General features: G+C 46.0%; 1 protein-coding gene across 1 annotated transcript in view; it reads right to left on the bottom strand.

Annotated features, from left to right (window-relative positions):
* Positions 1–5,466, bottom strand: part of LOC138581011 (uncharacterized) — a 672,318-nt gene extending 666,852 nt beyond the window's left edge. The window contains exon 1 of the mRNA XM_069652014.1: positions 5,351–5,466. The gene's annotated coding sequence lies outside the window, so the exon portion shown is untranslated. The remainder of the gene's footprint in view (positions 1–5,350) is intronic.
* Positions 5,467–12,969: the final 7,503 nt, after the last annotated feature.

The raw sequence follows: 12,969 nt of genomic DNA, 5'->3' as shown, positions 1-12,969 counted from the left end.
ACACATGGGGCCTCATTACAAGTACACCAGTCCGGAGTTAACGCCGGCGGTAAAACCATACCGGCACAGTTTCCACGTCTGCCCAATCATGGCCCGCGGCCCCGGAAATAGCACCTCCTCAAACCGCCACCACGGAGTTAAGGGTCCCGTAAAGTCCACCTGCACGGAAACCCCTCCGTTACCGGCAACACGAAACACTGCGAGCATCACAACTAGCGCGGACATGGAAACACCGCCAGAAACATGGCGTTAAAACCGTGATCACGGTGGCGGTACCGCCGCCACCGCGAACATGACGTTAAACAGTGCCTGCTGAACAGAATCAGGGCATAGGTGCACCAAATCAGCCCAGCTGGACCCAGCAACACACTGGGAGCCCACAAAAGGGCCACACCCAGCCCAACACAACACAGAACCATGCAGGCAGCAGCTCTAGTAGCACTTGGACTTGGCCTACTCAACCAACAGGCAGCACTGCACATGATGGCAGTAATGGTGCAGAGGAGGAGGCGGAGGAGGCGCAGGCACCAACCAGCCAACCCTGCACATATGGCAAACCCCATTGTGCAGCCACCACTACCCCGCAGGCAGCCTGCAATACCACGCATCAGGGCCTCACCCTGGAACCTTACCCCAGGACAGATCCACACACTATACCGCTGGACCGCCCAACAATCCTGTACATCACTGCCATGATTGAGGACATCAGCAGCCACATAGACACCCCCACTGCCACCCCCTCCCCTCCTGAAGGTTGTGTCTGTGCTGCATTTCCTTGGCACTGGCACCTATCAACACACGGTCGGTGAGCTGCACGGCATATCACAACCCTGTTTCTCGAAAATCCTGGTACAGGTACTGGATGCCCTTTTGCGCCATGTGTCGGAACAGATAGCCCTACCCTGTACCCTCCCCGAGGACATTGCCACAAAGTTGGCCTTCCATGCCATAGCAGGCATGCCAAATTGCATAGGTGCACTTGACTGCACCCACATTGAGCTGACAGTACCACATGCAATTGAGATGGTGTTCCGCAATAGGAACAGTAAGATGGGGATGGAGATGGGGATGGGGATGAGGATGGGGATGAGATGGCACCACCTCCCCCTCGGGGTGCACTTGATGGCCAAAGAGCACGGGATGATCTGATTCGCATTTACTTTTGAGACACAGCACATTCACAGCAATGCATAGAGTGATGACAGTAAATGATTAGTTGTACTGCAAATGAAATGATAGATGTCCACACATGTATATTTTGCTTTCAAATGATGATATATTGATGAATTCACAACAGGGAAGGAGGTGAAATGGTTAGGGAAGCTGTACACCCAAGCCCACCCACCACCCAAACGTACCCACCCCCACCCAGGCCCCGATGTTCAAACACCCAAAACAACCTCCCCCACCACCCAAACGTACCCACCCCCACCCAGGCCCCAATGTTCAAACACCCAAAACAACCTCCCCCACCACCCAAATGTACCCACCCCTCACACCCTTCAAGTCCACGTGTGTCCTGCAGTGCCCCACACACATCATCACTTCCGTGTGCGCTTCTGTGCATCCTTGCCCGAGAGCCCCGTTAGCCGACTTGAGCACCTCCTTGGACTGGCAGTAGTGGAGCTTGATGGGGTGGTGGTATTTGATGGCACATAATCCGGTATGGATGGCATCCCTGCAAGGTTTGCCTGTTGCCCAATCAACATGGCCTCAATGAGCCTGGAGGTGTTGTCGTTACCCTCACGCACATGGCGTGCCAGGGTGACTATTGTGCTTGCAAAGCGTCCAATAGATCTTGAGAGGCGACGCACTGACGTGCTGTAGCACTCCCTCTGCAGCCTAGATTCCTCAAGCTGCCTCTCCACCAGCTGTGTGAGGGTTGCCTGCTGCTCCTCCATCCGCTGCATGCGGGAATTCAGCTCTGCCATGGATGGGGTGGGTGACCTTATGGGACTTCTGAGTGAAGTGGGGCTAAACTCCAGCTGATGGAAGGAACCCAGGTCATCAAATGTGGGCGTCGCCCCCTGTGGCCCTGTATCAGAGTGCTCTACCGGGGCACTGTTGTCACTACAGGCCGCCTTCTCTGCAGTGCAGCTGCCTTCTGTGTTGGTTTGGGTGGGCATGGTGGGTTCCCGTGGCACCTGTCTTGCCTCAGGCAGCGTGGAGACGGTGGGGATGTCGGTGGTGGTGGCCGGCACAGCTGTTGCAGTTGGTAGTGGGGGCTGAGATGCCGAACTGCTGGCAGCATCCTCTTGTGTGGGGGCAGTGACTTGGGCATGTGCCGGTGCTGATTGCCTGGCCTGTAGTGCAGTGTCACTGGATACGGCTGTGGGGACACAGAGGACATGCAATTAGTGTTGTGGTGGTGGCTGATGGGTGCATCACATGCATCATACAGGTTGGTCATTGTATGGTGTTCGTTACATGCATCCGATTGCTTGGGGTATGCATTGTTGTGATATTGGGTGCCATACGGATCTTGATGGGTCCTTTGGGCCAGTCATGCACTGCCTGGGGGGGGGGGGGTTATTAATGGGTCCTTTGGGCAAGTTATGCACTGCCTGGGGGGTGGTTTATTAATGGGTCCTTTGGGCCAGTCATGCACTGCCTGGGGGGGGTTATTAATGGGTCCTTTGGGCCAGTCATGCACTACCTGGGGGGGGGGGGGGTTATTAATGGGTCCTTTGGCACTGTAATGCCATCAACATATTCTTTTATGGCATTCATGTTTGACCACTTACCAGCATCTGCAGGTGGGCTCACTCCTGCCTCAGCCTCCCCGATCCCATGAATGCCCTCAAGGTGGAGGACACTGCTGCAACGCTCCTCCCATACTTGCAGCCTCAGTGGGGAACGGGGTCCTCCACCTGTCCCACTGCTGCGTTGGCGGTGTGTGGAGATGAGGTTACGAACCCTCAGCCTGAGGTCGTCCCACCGCTTGTGGCAGTCCTCGACGCTCCTCACTGTCACGCCCACAGCGGTGCACTTGCGTGCTGCTTCTGCCCACACTTCCTTCCTCCGCTGCTGTGTGGCACGCCGTTGATCGGCACTGAACAGCATCTCTGCATGCTCCACTATGTGCTCCACGAGCACAGTTAGCTCCGCCTCACTGAAGCGCTTTTTGCGCTGCCTCTGCGCTGGAATCCTGGCAGACATGCTGATGGTCCATTTTGCCTTCTCACAGTATGGATTGTGCTTGTGCTGACTCTGGATGGCAATGGATTGTGCTTTATATGATGGCCGCCTCTCTGTTTCCGGTTTTTGGCGATCATGGTATTTCCGGTTCCGTGGCGACGGAGGCGGACACGGGTTTTGCGCTACTTGTGGCAGCGCTATGTCTATTTCCGTGGCTTTTTCCGTGACGGCGGTAACAACGTTTCTGCGTCAGTGTGGTGCGCGCGACCGACAGCACGTAATCGGACGGTCTTTCCACAACCTTTCGGACACGGAAACTTTATTACCGCCGTCACGGAATCACCGCGATCCGAAGCTGCCAGGTTGTAATGAGGCCCATGGTGTCACAAAATTGCCATATCAAAATACATAGGGCCTCATTACACGGTAGGCGGAGAACCATGGCTCTATTAGCGCCATGGTTCATGCCGGTAAAATACCGGCACCGCCTTGGTGGAAAGGGGAATTACCGCCCCATTCCAAGGTTGGCAGGGCGGTAATTCCCCCTTCTACCATTGCCCTTCCCCATTCCCATTTTTGCCCCATAGGGCATAATGGGAATGGGGAAGGCGCCAATTACAGCACCGCAAATTGCGGTACTGTAATTAGCTCCCTGGGTCCCTTTGCGGGTTGGTTTTAACACCTGCAAAAAGCAGGCGTTAAATTCCCCAACCCGCAAAGGGACCTCGTAATAAGGCAGTAAGGATTTACCGGTACCGGTAAAATACCGGTACCGGTAAACCCTTACCGCCTACCGTGTAATGAGGCCCACAGTCCACTGTAGACTAAAACCCCTCCTGATTAACAAGTGTGTCCCTCTGTATCGGTTATAGGAGATCTAAGAGTCGCCACGTGTTTCGGTTAATGGTAAGAAGGGCATCAAATCTCTTGACCTTTAATTTCTGCCAACCTTCATCAGGACAAAAGACAACACCCAGATGTGTGTTGCCTCACAGGAGGATGGGTTTCAGCAGCGTGATCTATAAAACAATAATAAACTAATTACTCTCTTGGTAAATCTCTGTCATCTAAGACTAACTACTAAACTCAATAAATGTACGGAAGTAACTTCTTGCGTAGTTACTCTTCTACTCACCTACTCTACCAAAATAATGGAGGTGAGTGTGGAAGAACTAGGATGAATCCTGTCTAATATCTGTCTGGAAATGCATTATAAGTAGACATTCCTACAGAGCAGGAAAACAATAGAACAGAGATGCTATATGTAATCTCCATCTGACCAATTCAGGTAACTTGACCCTGACCGCATAGATAAATGGCAGTAGCGGATTTTTGTACTCCCGTTTCAGGTAAGTACGTATAGACAAATCACCAACAAGGCTCTTCTGGGTATTTTTTTATGGAGAATCAGCATCTTGATAAATCTCCTCATAAGAGACACAGAGTACCCCATTAGGTAGTGCCCAAATGTATCTAAGTGGCATCTGCATGACAGATGCTACTGCAGGTAGGGTGAGTGCAATTCTCATCTATATCTTACCTGGCATCAGTGTATACATTTGTGGGTGATCCTATTAGTCTGAGAAGTGGCCCACAAACTCATAAGTGTATTCAAAACCTGTATGCATGCATATTGCAGTGGCTGAAACAAAAGAGAAGACTTTTGTTTCCAATGTTTAATACGAAAGGTACATAGTTAAATCCATGTCTACAATTCCCATCTGTCTAGACTTCTCATTGCTGTTAATTGCTGATGGGGGTACATGTTATAGCACAGTTTAAACATACCACCCCACAAAGCATATAATGTCAAAGTGGACTGGCCATTAGGTTAAATGGCGGCTAACCTCCTGTATATCAGTGCTGGGATTAGTGATCATCACATTCAATGTGCATTGCTCTACCATTGCCTACCCAGGCACTGAAATCGTACATTCTTGCGCGGCTAAAAATTAGTGTAAAAACAGACTGGCATGTGAAGAGGCTGGTGCTGGTACTTTTGATGTGCACATAAATATATATAGCCACGGCGCGGGATTCACACATTCTTTTCACGGCTCGGGCTATATGAAAACGCAGACTAGCGTTAGCGTTCGGCAGCAGGGCTACGGCCAATGCTTATTGGTTAACACATACATCGTAGCGAGATGCAACTCCTGTCGCGCATGATGCTATTCCTCGTTACACAACTATGCAGGCATGTTAAACCAACCTTCAGTTGAATAGAAATCCGATTTCACTCATGTCGCATCCGCGGCTGTGATTGCTGCAAAAACAATGAGGGCGGAAGGGTGAACGCTCATCTTTTCCGCACCTGATGTAGCAGGAGAAAGCTAATCATAGAAAGAGGACAAACATGTTGCCTCTTAGTGAAGTATTTGAAGCTAACATAGGTAAAACCACAAAAGAGGCTCTTGCATATAAACATCAAATTATATAGTAAAGGTGTTATAGTAAAGCCCTCTATAATATCAAGAGGCATTTGTGGGCAAATACTGTGCTGATGGAGACTGACTGATGAATCATATTACATGAACGCACAGGAAATGTAGTTTACATGAGGGAGTCATATATTTCCAGCTCACACTCCCAGGTGGATAAAAACGGGCAAAAGGTCTCCATCTAGGGGTGTTAGTGTAACCCTCAGGAGCATATGGAAAGGTAGGTGCAACTCCCAAACCACTTATTAGTGGATAAGTTAAGGCATCAGTAGAAAACGATCACCTGCTGATTAGACCGTTTCATTCAATAGAAATGTTCAAACCATGCCGCACAGTGTCTAGAGAATAAATCCATTGTTGTTCTTGTTTGTGGAGTGCCATTGCTATATCACCTCTGCAGCTTTTTGGTTTTATGGTTGGTAATACAAACCATTTTAATTCTGTATCTTTGTTGTCCTTCTTTGTAAAATGATACACCAGGGGCTTGTCTGCCACTTTGTTACGAATGCACGATCTGTGCTCGCATATTCTCTGTTTTCTTTGTCTATTGGTTTTACCCACATATAGCAGGTTATATGGACAAGAGATGATGTATATAACATTTCTAGTCAGGCAATTAGTGTGGCTCCTTAGATCGTGGCCATGGTTGTACACATATTTAGTTTCAGTCATGGGGCATACCACGCAGTTCTCACATTTGTGGTGCCCTATTACAGGTGGCAGTCTCCACTGATCAAATACTGTTTGTTCCTTTACTTTTTCTCTGTATATATGCACCAGTCTTTGTCGTGAATTACTGTTGCGTTTAAACGCAAACATCATTTTTTTTGCAGGCTCCCTGGATATTTAACCAGGTTCCAGTTACAGTTGATGATCTTTTTAATGTCATTGCTGATGGGGTTTTATGCTGTGACACATACCAATCTGTAATTTGTCCGTCTTTCCTGAGGGGTCAGAGTTATTTCCCCATTTGTGTTGGCTGCTCTTTTGAGGATTTCCTCCACCAATTTTTTGGGATACCCAAGTTATTTCAATCTCTCTCTCAATTGTCCCGCATGTATGTTAAAGTCTTCCTTCTCTGTATAATTGCGGCGGATTCTAAGGAATTGGCTGGAAGGCAAATTTTGCCTCAGTCCTGCAGAGTGGAAGCTGGAGTAATGGAGCGGGGTGTTTCTATCAGTTGGCTTTCTGTATAGCGTGGTATCTAACTTGTTCCCTGATTTTTGAATCATGAGATCAAGAAAGCTTACTTGATTAAAACTCCATTCTATAGTGAATTTAATATTCACATCGCGTGTGTTGAGCCAATTGTGAAAGTCAAGTAGAGAAGTACTTGACCCCCCCTCTAAATGATGAACACGTAATCTATGTAGCGCCTCCATACCCTCAGGTGTCGCATATATTGTGAATGTTCGATGTTTTGTGCCAATGCGTTGTTAATTCCAGAAATGTACTTGGACTCGAAATCAGCCATGTAAAGATTAGCCACATCGGGGGCAAAAGTTGCCCTCATGCTGACTCCTTTTTTGTTGTTTAAATAGCAGTTTCTTAAATAGAAAAAGGTTTTCTGTTATGGCTAGACGGGAACATTCAAGTATGAATCCTGTAGGTGGTTTATGTGGCTGATTCAGCTGGTCAAGGAAGTCACCTAGTACCCCCAGACATTCCATCTGTGGGATAGAGGTATACAGAGACCCCACGTCCATTGTCACTAATAGATCATCAGCCTCAATACTCAGTGCTTGTATATTCCTGATCATATCAGTGGTGTCGTTGATATATGAAGGCATGGAAAGAACGAAAGGTTTGAGAAAGAATTCACTGCACTGTACACAGATAATGGTTCGAGCAATGACTTAATGGCAGAGACAACAGGTCGACCGGGTGGGTTATCTTTGTCCTTATGGATTTTAGGTATTATATAGAAGGCAGCCTTTTTGGGATGTCATTTATTGAGGGACAGTCCTTCTACAATAATCAATTCTTCATTTAGGAGCCTTTTAGTAGGATCCTGATCCAGTTTTTTGTATGAGTTAGTATCACTGAAAGGTCTCAGACATTCCATGTCATACTTTGATGCTTCCATGATAACTATACCCCCACCCTTGTCTGCGGGTTTTATAGTTATTTCTTCGATTTCACTTAGGTTTTGAAGACATGTTCTCTCGACCTTGCTCAGGTTATCTGGCCAGTAGTTTTTCTTTTTTATAGCTCCGAGAACTTGTTTGGTAACAATATTCTCAAAGGTGGCAATTTCCAGAGGGCACACATGTGGAGGAGGATTGAAATTAGATGCAACTTTCAATCCTGTGGTATTTTCTATTGTAGTACTCTGGGATAGTTCATTCCTGTTTCTCTAGCCAGGCTCGGCAATTGGATTTAAAAAAAATGCTTTAAGTGGATATTCCTAAAAAAGCGATGAAGCTCTAGTTCAGTGTTGAACAGATTCGCTTTAGCTACAGGCACATATGAAAGGCCCTTTGAGAGCAATTGTAATTTGATGGCACTCAGTGTATACGTTGACAAGTTGATAATGGGTATACAGTTGCTCCTCACTGGTTCGAATACCATTGGCGTGTCCTTACGCCCTGAAATTGGGGTGGTCTTTGTCGTGGGCGTCCCCGTTGGCCTTCTCTGAAGAAAAAACCTTGCTGTTGATATTGGCCTCTCCCTCTTGGTGGTGGACCTGTTGTCCCACTTGTGGAAGGATCTGCATCACTAGATGATCCTGATGTGTTTGAAAAAGTAACTAGCCGATTCCCTTTCCTGTAATTTTGACCAGCCGCTAGGGCTGTGAAGAAAACATACTTAAGAGAAGGATAGTTTTTCTCCTCTTTGTAATTCGTTATATCCTTTTGCAATTTATATAACTTGCTGTCAAGTTTCAGCTGTCTGAATTTTTTTATTTCTTCCTCTACATTCTCAAGTAGTTTTTTCACATCTTGTATATTTTTGTTATCTTTAAATTCTTTTTCTATGGCTTCTAGCTCGTCCCCCTGTTTCTTAGTTGCCTCCTCAGCCATCTCAATGAGAACGAACTAATCACGGGAACATTTGTTCCTGACTCCACTAAGGTTTTTTTGGAACTTTGGGTTATCTACAAAGATACGCGGTATATTTCTCACTTGGAGGCCATCTGGGATAATTCACGCTTTTAAGTATTCCAACACGAAATTGCCATGAAGGTCAGTTTGTGTTCGTGTTTTCTTTTTTTGCAGAATGTTTTTTGATGTCTTTTTTTTTTGCAGCAATCACAGCCACGGATGCAACATGAGTGAAATTGGATATTGAAGGTGGGCGGCCAGCGTGAGGGAGGATGCTGGCCGGAGACATGTGGTGTGACAAGACAAGGCACAGGAAGACTATTCAATGGAGACACACTAGATTCATTTAAAAAATCAAAACAACCATTGTTAAAATATATGTTGGGTTTTATTTTAGATCTTAATTTCAATTGAACATAAATAATAAACATTACACATTGTAAAGTTCCGGTTGCAGCACATCCAGGGAAAATCCGCGGTATTGTCCACTGTCGCTGGGGAAATGTTGTCTAATGGCAAGTACCGCACAGGCAGGTATTACTCTCCGAACGCGGTGTCCGAGCCTCCCGTGAAGCCACCAAGTGAAGCAACGATAGGCCACCAGCCTGTACCACCTGTGAAAATGAAAGATGCAAACTGTATTAAAATGACAAAACTTTCTTATCACTGTCGATTCAGGTAAAAAATGTCATTCTGCTTTGAAAAAAATTCTATCTAGAAAATGCACAACATGGAACCAATTTACATGCATTCGAATGATATGTAGATGTAATTTTATATGTGGGAGACGACCATGAAATAGTAGTGGCATCACTGACATCACAACCAGAGTATACTTACTCGTTACTCGGATTACGCGGACGAACAGTGCCGCGAAGTTCGTGCATAAGCACCATCATCATCCTCAACACGGTCCATGAGAGGCAGGCTTCCCTGAACTCTGGCAGCTCGGTGATGCATTGCGGACTTGGCTCGCCTTCCGAAATGTAGGCCAAGCACCCGGAATTTTCACGGCAGCAGCAGTTCTCCTCCTCAGTTGGCATTAGCTCGCACCGATTGCACGTGCACCAGGTGGAGACGCCGTCCATGCGACATGGTCCAGGCTCTTCATCCGTTGACTGGTCCTCCCAACTGCCGTCCGAATCCCCATCGTTTTCGCGTGCTTGCCTTTCCAGTAGTTCTTCCTCGGTGTACTTGGGCTCGTACATATACAGCATTATTGTAGCCATTGTGTGGTAAAGAAAGTAAAATAATTTACAGAGATGGTACAGGTGTTCACAAGGCCTAGAAGCGGCGAAGGTAGCTGACCAGAGCACAGAAACGAGTCACAGAATACTCAAAGTAAAACAGAGAGAGTAATGGAATCGAAAATCTGCTGCTGTGTGTTGTGAAACGGTGTGTTTATACTTATTGAGGAAAGAGGCGTCCTGCCATTTCCATGGCGACACTTCATTAGCTGAGGCGCAGCGATTGTTGACACGAAACGTGCTTTGGCGTTGGAAAATGGGCGGTACGCATCTGCTGATGTCAGGCTCAGGGGCGGGGGATTTGATTTAGTGCCGCAAAAGCAGGTGAGCCAGGTCGATGGGGGGAAATGATAGGATTATCAGAAAATGGCGGCTGATTTCGAGTGCGTTAATGGACGAAAAGTCGGGTAAGGTCCATAGGAAAGTTTTCTACGATCTACCGATTTATGCTTAAAAACACATGGCCGAACCGTAGGGACAATAAAAAAAAGTCCCGGAACTATCCTTTAAGGTTAGTTTAACATGCCTGTATAGTTGTGTAATGAGGAATAGCATCATGCGCGCCAGGAGTTGCATCTTGCTACGATGTATGTGTTAACTAACAAGCATTGGCCGTAGCCCTGCCGAATGCGAACGCTTGTCTGCTTTTCATATAGCCCGAGCCGTGAAAAGAATATGCAAATCCCGCTCCGTGGCAATATATATTCATGTGCACATCAAAAGCACCAGCACCAGCCTCTTCACATGCCGGTCTGCTTTTTCACTAAGCCTGAGCCGTGAAAAGAATGTGCGTATCCCGCGCCACAGCTAAATATATTCATGTGCACATCAAAAGCACCAGCACCAGCCTCTTCACATGCCAGTCTGTTTTTACACTCATTTTTAGCCACACATGAATGTACGATTTCAGTGCCTGGGCCGGCAATGATACGGAAATGCACATTGAAGTGATGATCACTGCTCCCGGCACTGATATACAGGAGGTTAGCCGCCATTTAACCTAATGGCCAGTCCACTGAAATTGTATGCTTTGTGGAGCGGTATGTGTAACTGTGCTATAACATATAGCCCCTATCAGTAATTAACAGCAATGAGAAGTCTAGACAAATGGGAATTGTAGACATAGATTTAACCATGTACCTTTCGTATTAAACATTGGAAACAAAAGTCTTCTTTTGTTTCAGCCACTGCAATATGCATGCAGACAGGATTTGAATACACTTATGAGTTTGTGGGCCACTTCTCAGACTAATAGGATCATCCACGAATGTATACACTGATGCCAGGTAAGATATAGATGAGAATTGCACTCACCTGACCTGCAGTAGCATCTGTCATGCAGATGCCACTTAGATACACTTGGGCACTACCTAATGGGGTACTCTGTGGCTCTTATTAAGAGATTTATCATCAAGACGCTGATTCTCCATTAAAAAAAACAGAAGAGCCTTGTTGGTGATTTGTCTATACGTACTTACCTGAAACGTGAGTACAAAAATCTGCTACTGCCATTTATCTATGCGGTCAGGGTCAAGTTACCTGAATTGGTCAGATGGAGATTTACATATCAGATCTCTGTTCTATTGTTTTCCAGCTCTGTAGGAATGTCTACTTATCAAGCATTTCCAGACAGATATTAGACAGGATTCATCCTAGTTCTTCCACACTCGCCTCCATCATTTTGGTAGAGTAAGGGAGTAGAAGAGTAACAATGCAAGACGTTACTTTCCTTCCATTTATTGAGTTTAGTAGTTAGTCTTAGATGACAGAGATTTACCAAGAGAGTAATTAGTTTATTATTGTTTTATAGAGCACGCTGCTCAAACCCATCTTCTTGCAAAGCAACACAGCTGGGTGTTGTCTTGTCCCGATGAAGGTTGGCAGAAATTAAAGGGCAAGAGATTTGATGCCCTTATCAACTGAAACATGTGTCGACTGTTAGATCTCCTGTAACAGATACAGAGGGACACACTTGTTAATCAGAAGGGGTTTTAAGTCTACAGTGTACTATGTATTTTGATATGGCAATTTTGTGACACCATTTCTTTTGTATATGATATTAGAAAGCCTGTGTGAATGAATGTGTATGAGTTTGAATGATGGGATAAAGGGTATAAGCCTTTGCTTTAGTTATCACGTTTTGTGATGTTTTTATATATGATGAATTAAAATCATTTGCTGTGAATTATAAAAGTAAGGGCACTGTCATCTCTTATCTATTGGTCAATTTTTGCTATATTGATATTTCTCACCTGGGGGACCATATATTGATACCAGGGATCCTTTATTTTTTTAAAGAATACACCAAAAACTAAGGTGTCAGATAGGGAGCCAAGATCTATGGGGGCGGTTTCTACAAGACAAGTGCCGATTTGTTTAACGTCAGCCTGGGAGGCAGAGTGCCAACCACGTCGAGGAGCGGCGTTGAGGTGAGGGGGATGCTTTAATATCCTGATGTCCCAGACAAATGGGACAATACATTGATCAGTCCTAGTGACTGGGAAAGTCGGGAAGACCGTGACCACTGAGCACACTGAAAATATGAGGTCCAAAGTATTGCCCAACCGATGGGTAGGGCCAGTGAATTTTTTAGCAAATTATACTTCTCACAATTTATCTAAGGTGACCTGTAAGCCTCTGGGAGTGGAAACTAAAAGAACGGTATCGCCAGGGTAGGCAGAAGAGGGGATTTTAGCAGCCTGCAACCTTGGTTGGGACAAGTAAATTGTTGCCATAGAAAATTTTGAAAAAAAAGTTTGTATTGTATAATTGTTTGCATTTCAGCTGTACCAAGATTCCATACCACAGGAAATGTTGAATAATTATACCATACAAACAAACTGAACACACATTTGCCTGAAGATGTTAGCTTTACCCTGCACAATTACTTTCACTTTGGGGGACAAGCGCTCTGTAAAGCAAATGCCTGCCGGCACATATATCTTGAACTCCCACATTGTGCTTACATGTACCGGCAGGTGTTTGCCTTCCAGAATGCCTATACACTGCGCTGTTATTTTCACTCGCGTTTTGGACTCCCCCATTTATTACTCATATACCCAAACGTGCTCACCTGTAAAAATTCCAGTTCCCTGATGT

Source organism: Ambystoma mexicanum, chromosome 3p (assembly GCF_040938575.1).
Source record: "Ambystoma mexicanum isolate Mex_15411 chromosome 3p, UKY_AmexF1_1, whole genome shotgun sequence".
In the NCBI taxonomy this organism is placed as follows: Eukaryota; Metazoa; Chordata; class Amphibia; order Caudata; family Ambystomatidae; genus Ambystoma; species Ambystoma mexicanum.
Note: the sequence above shows the minus strand (reverse complement) of the source record. Positions and strands in the feature narration are given on the sequence as shown.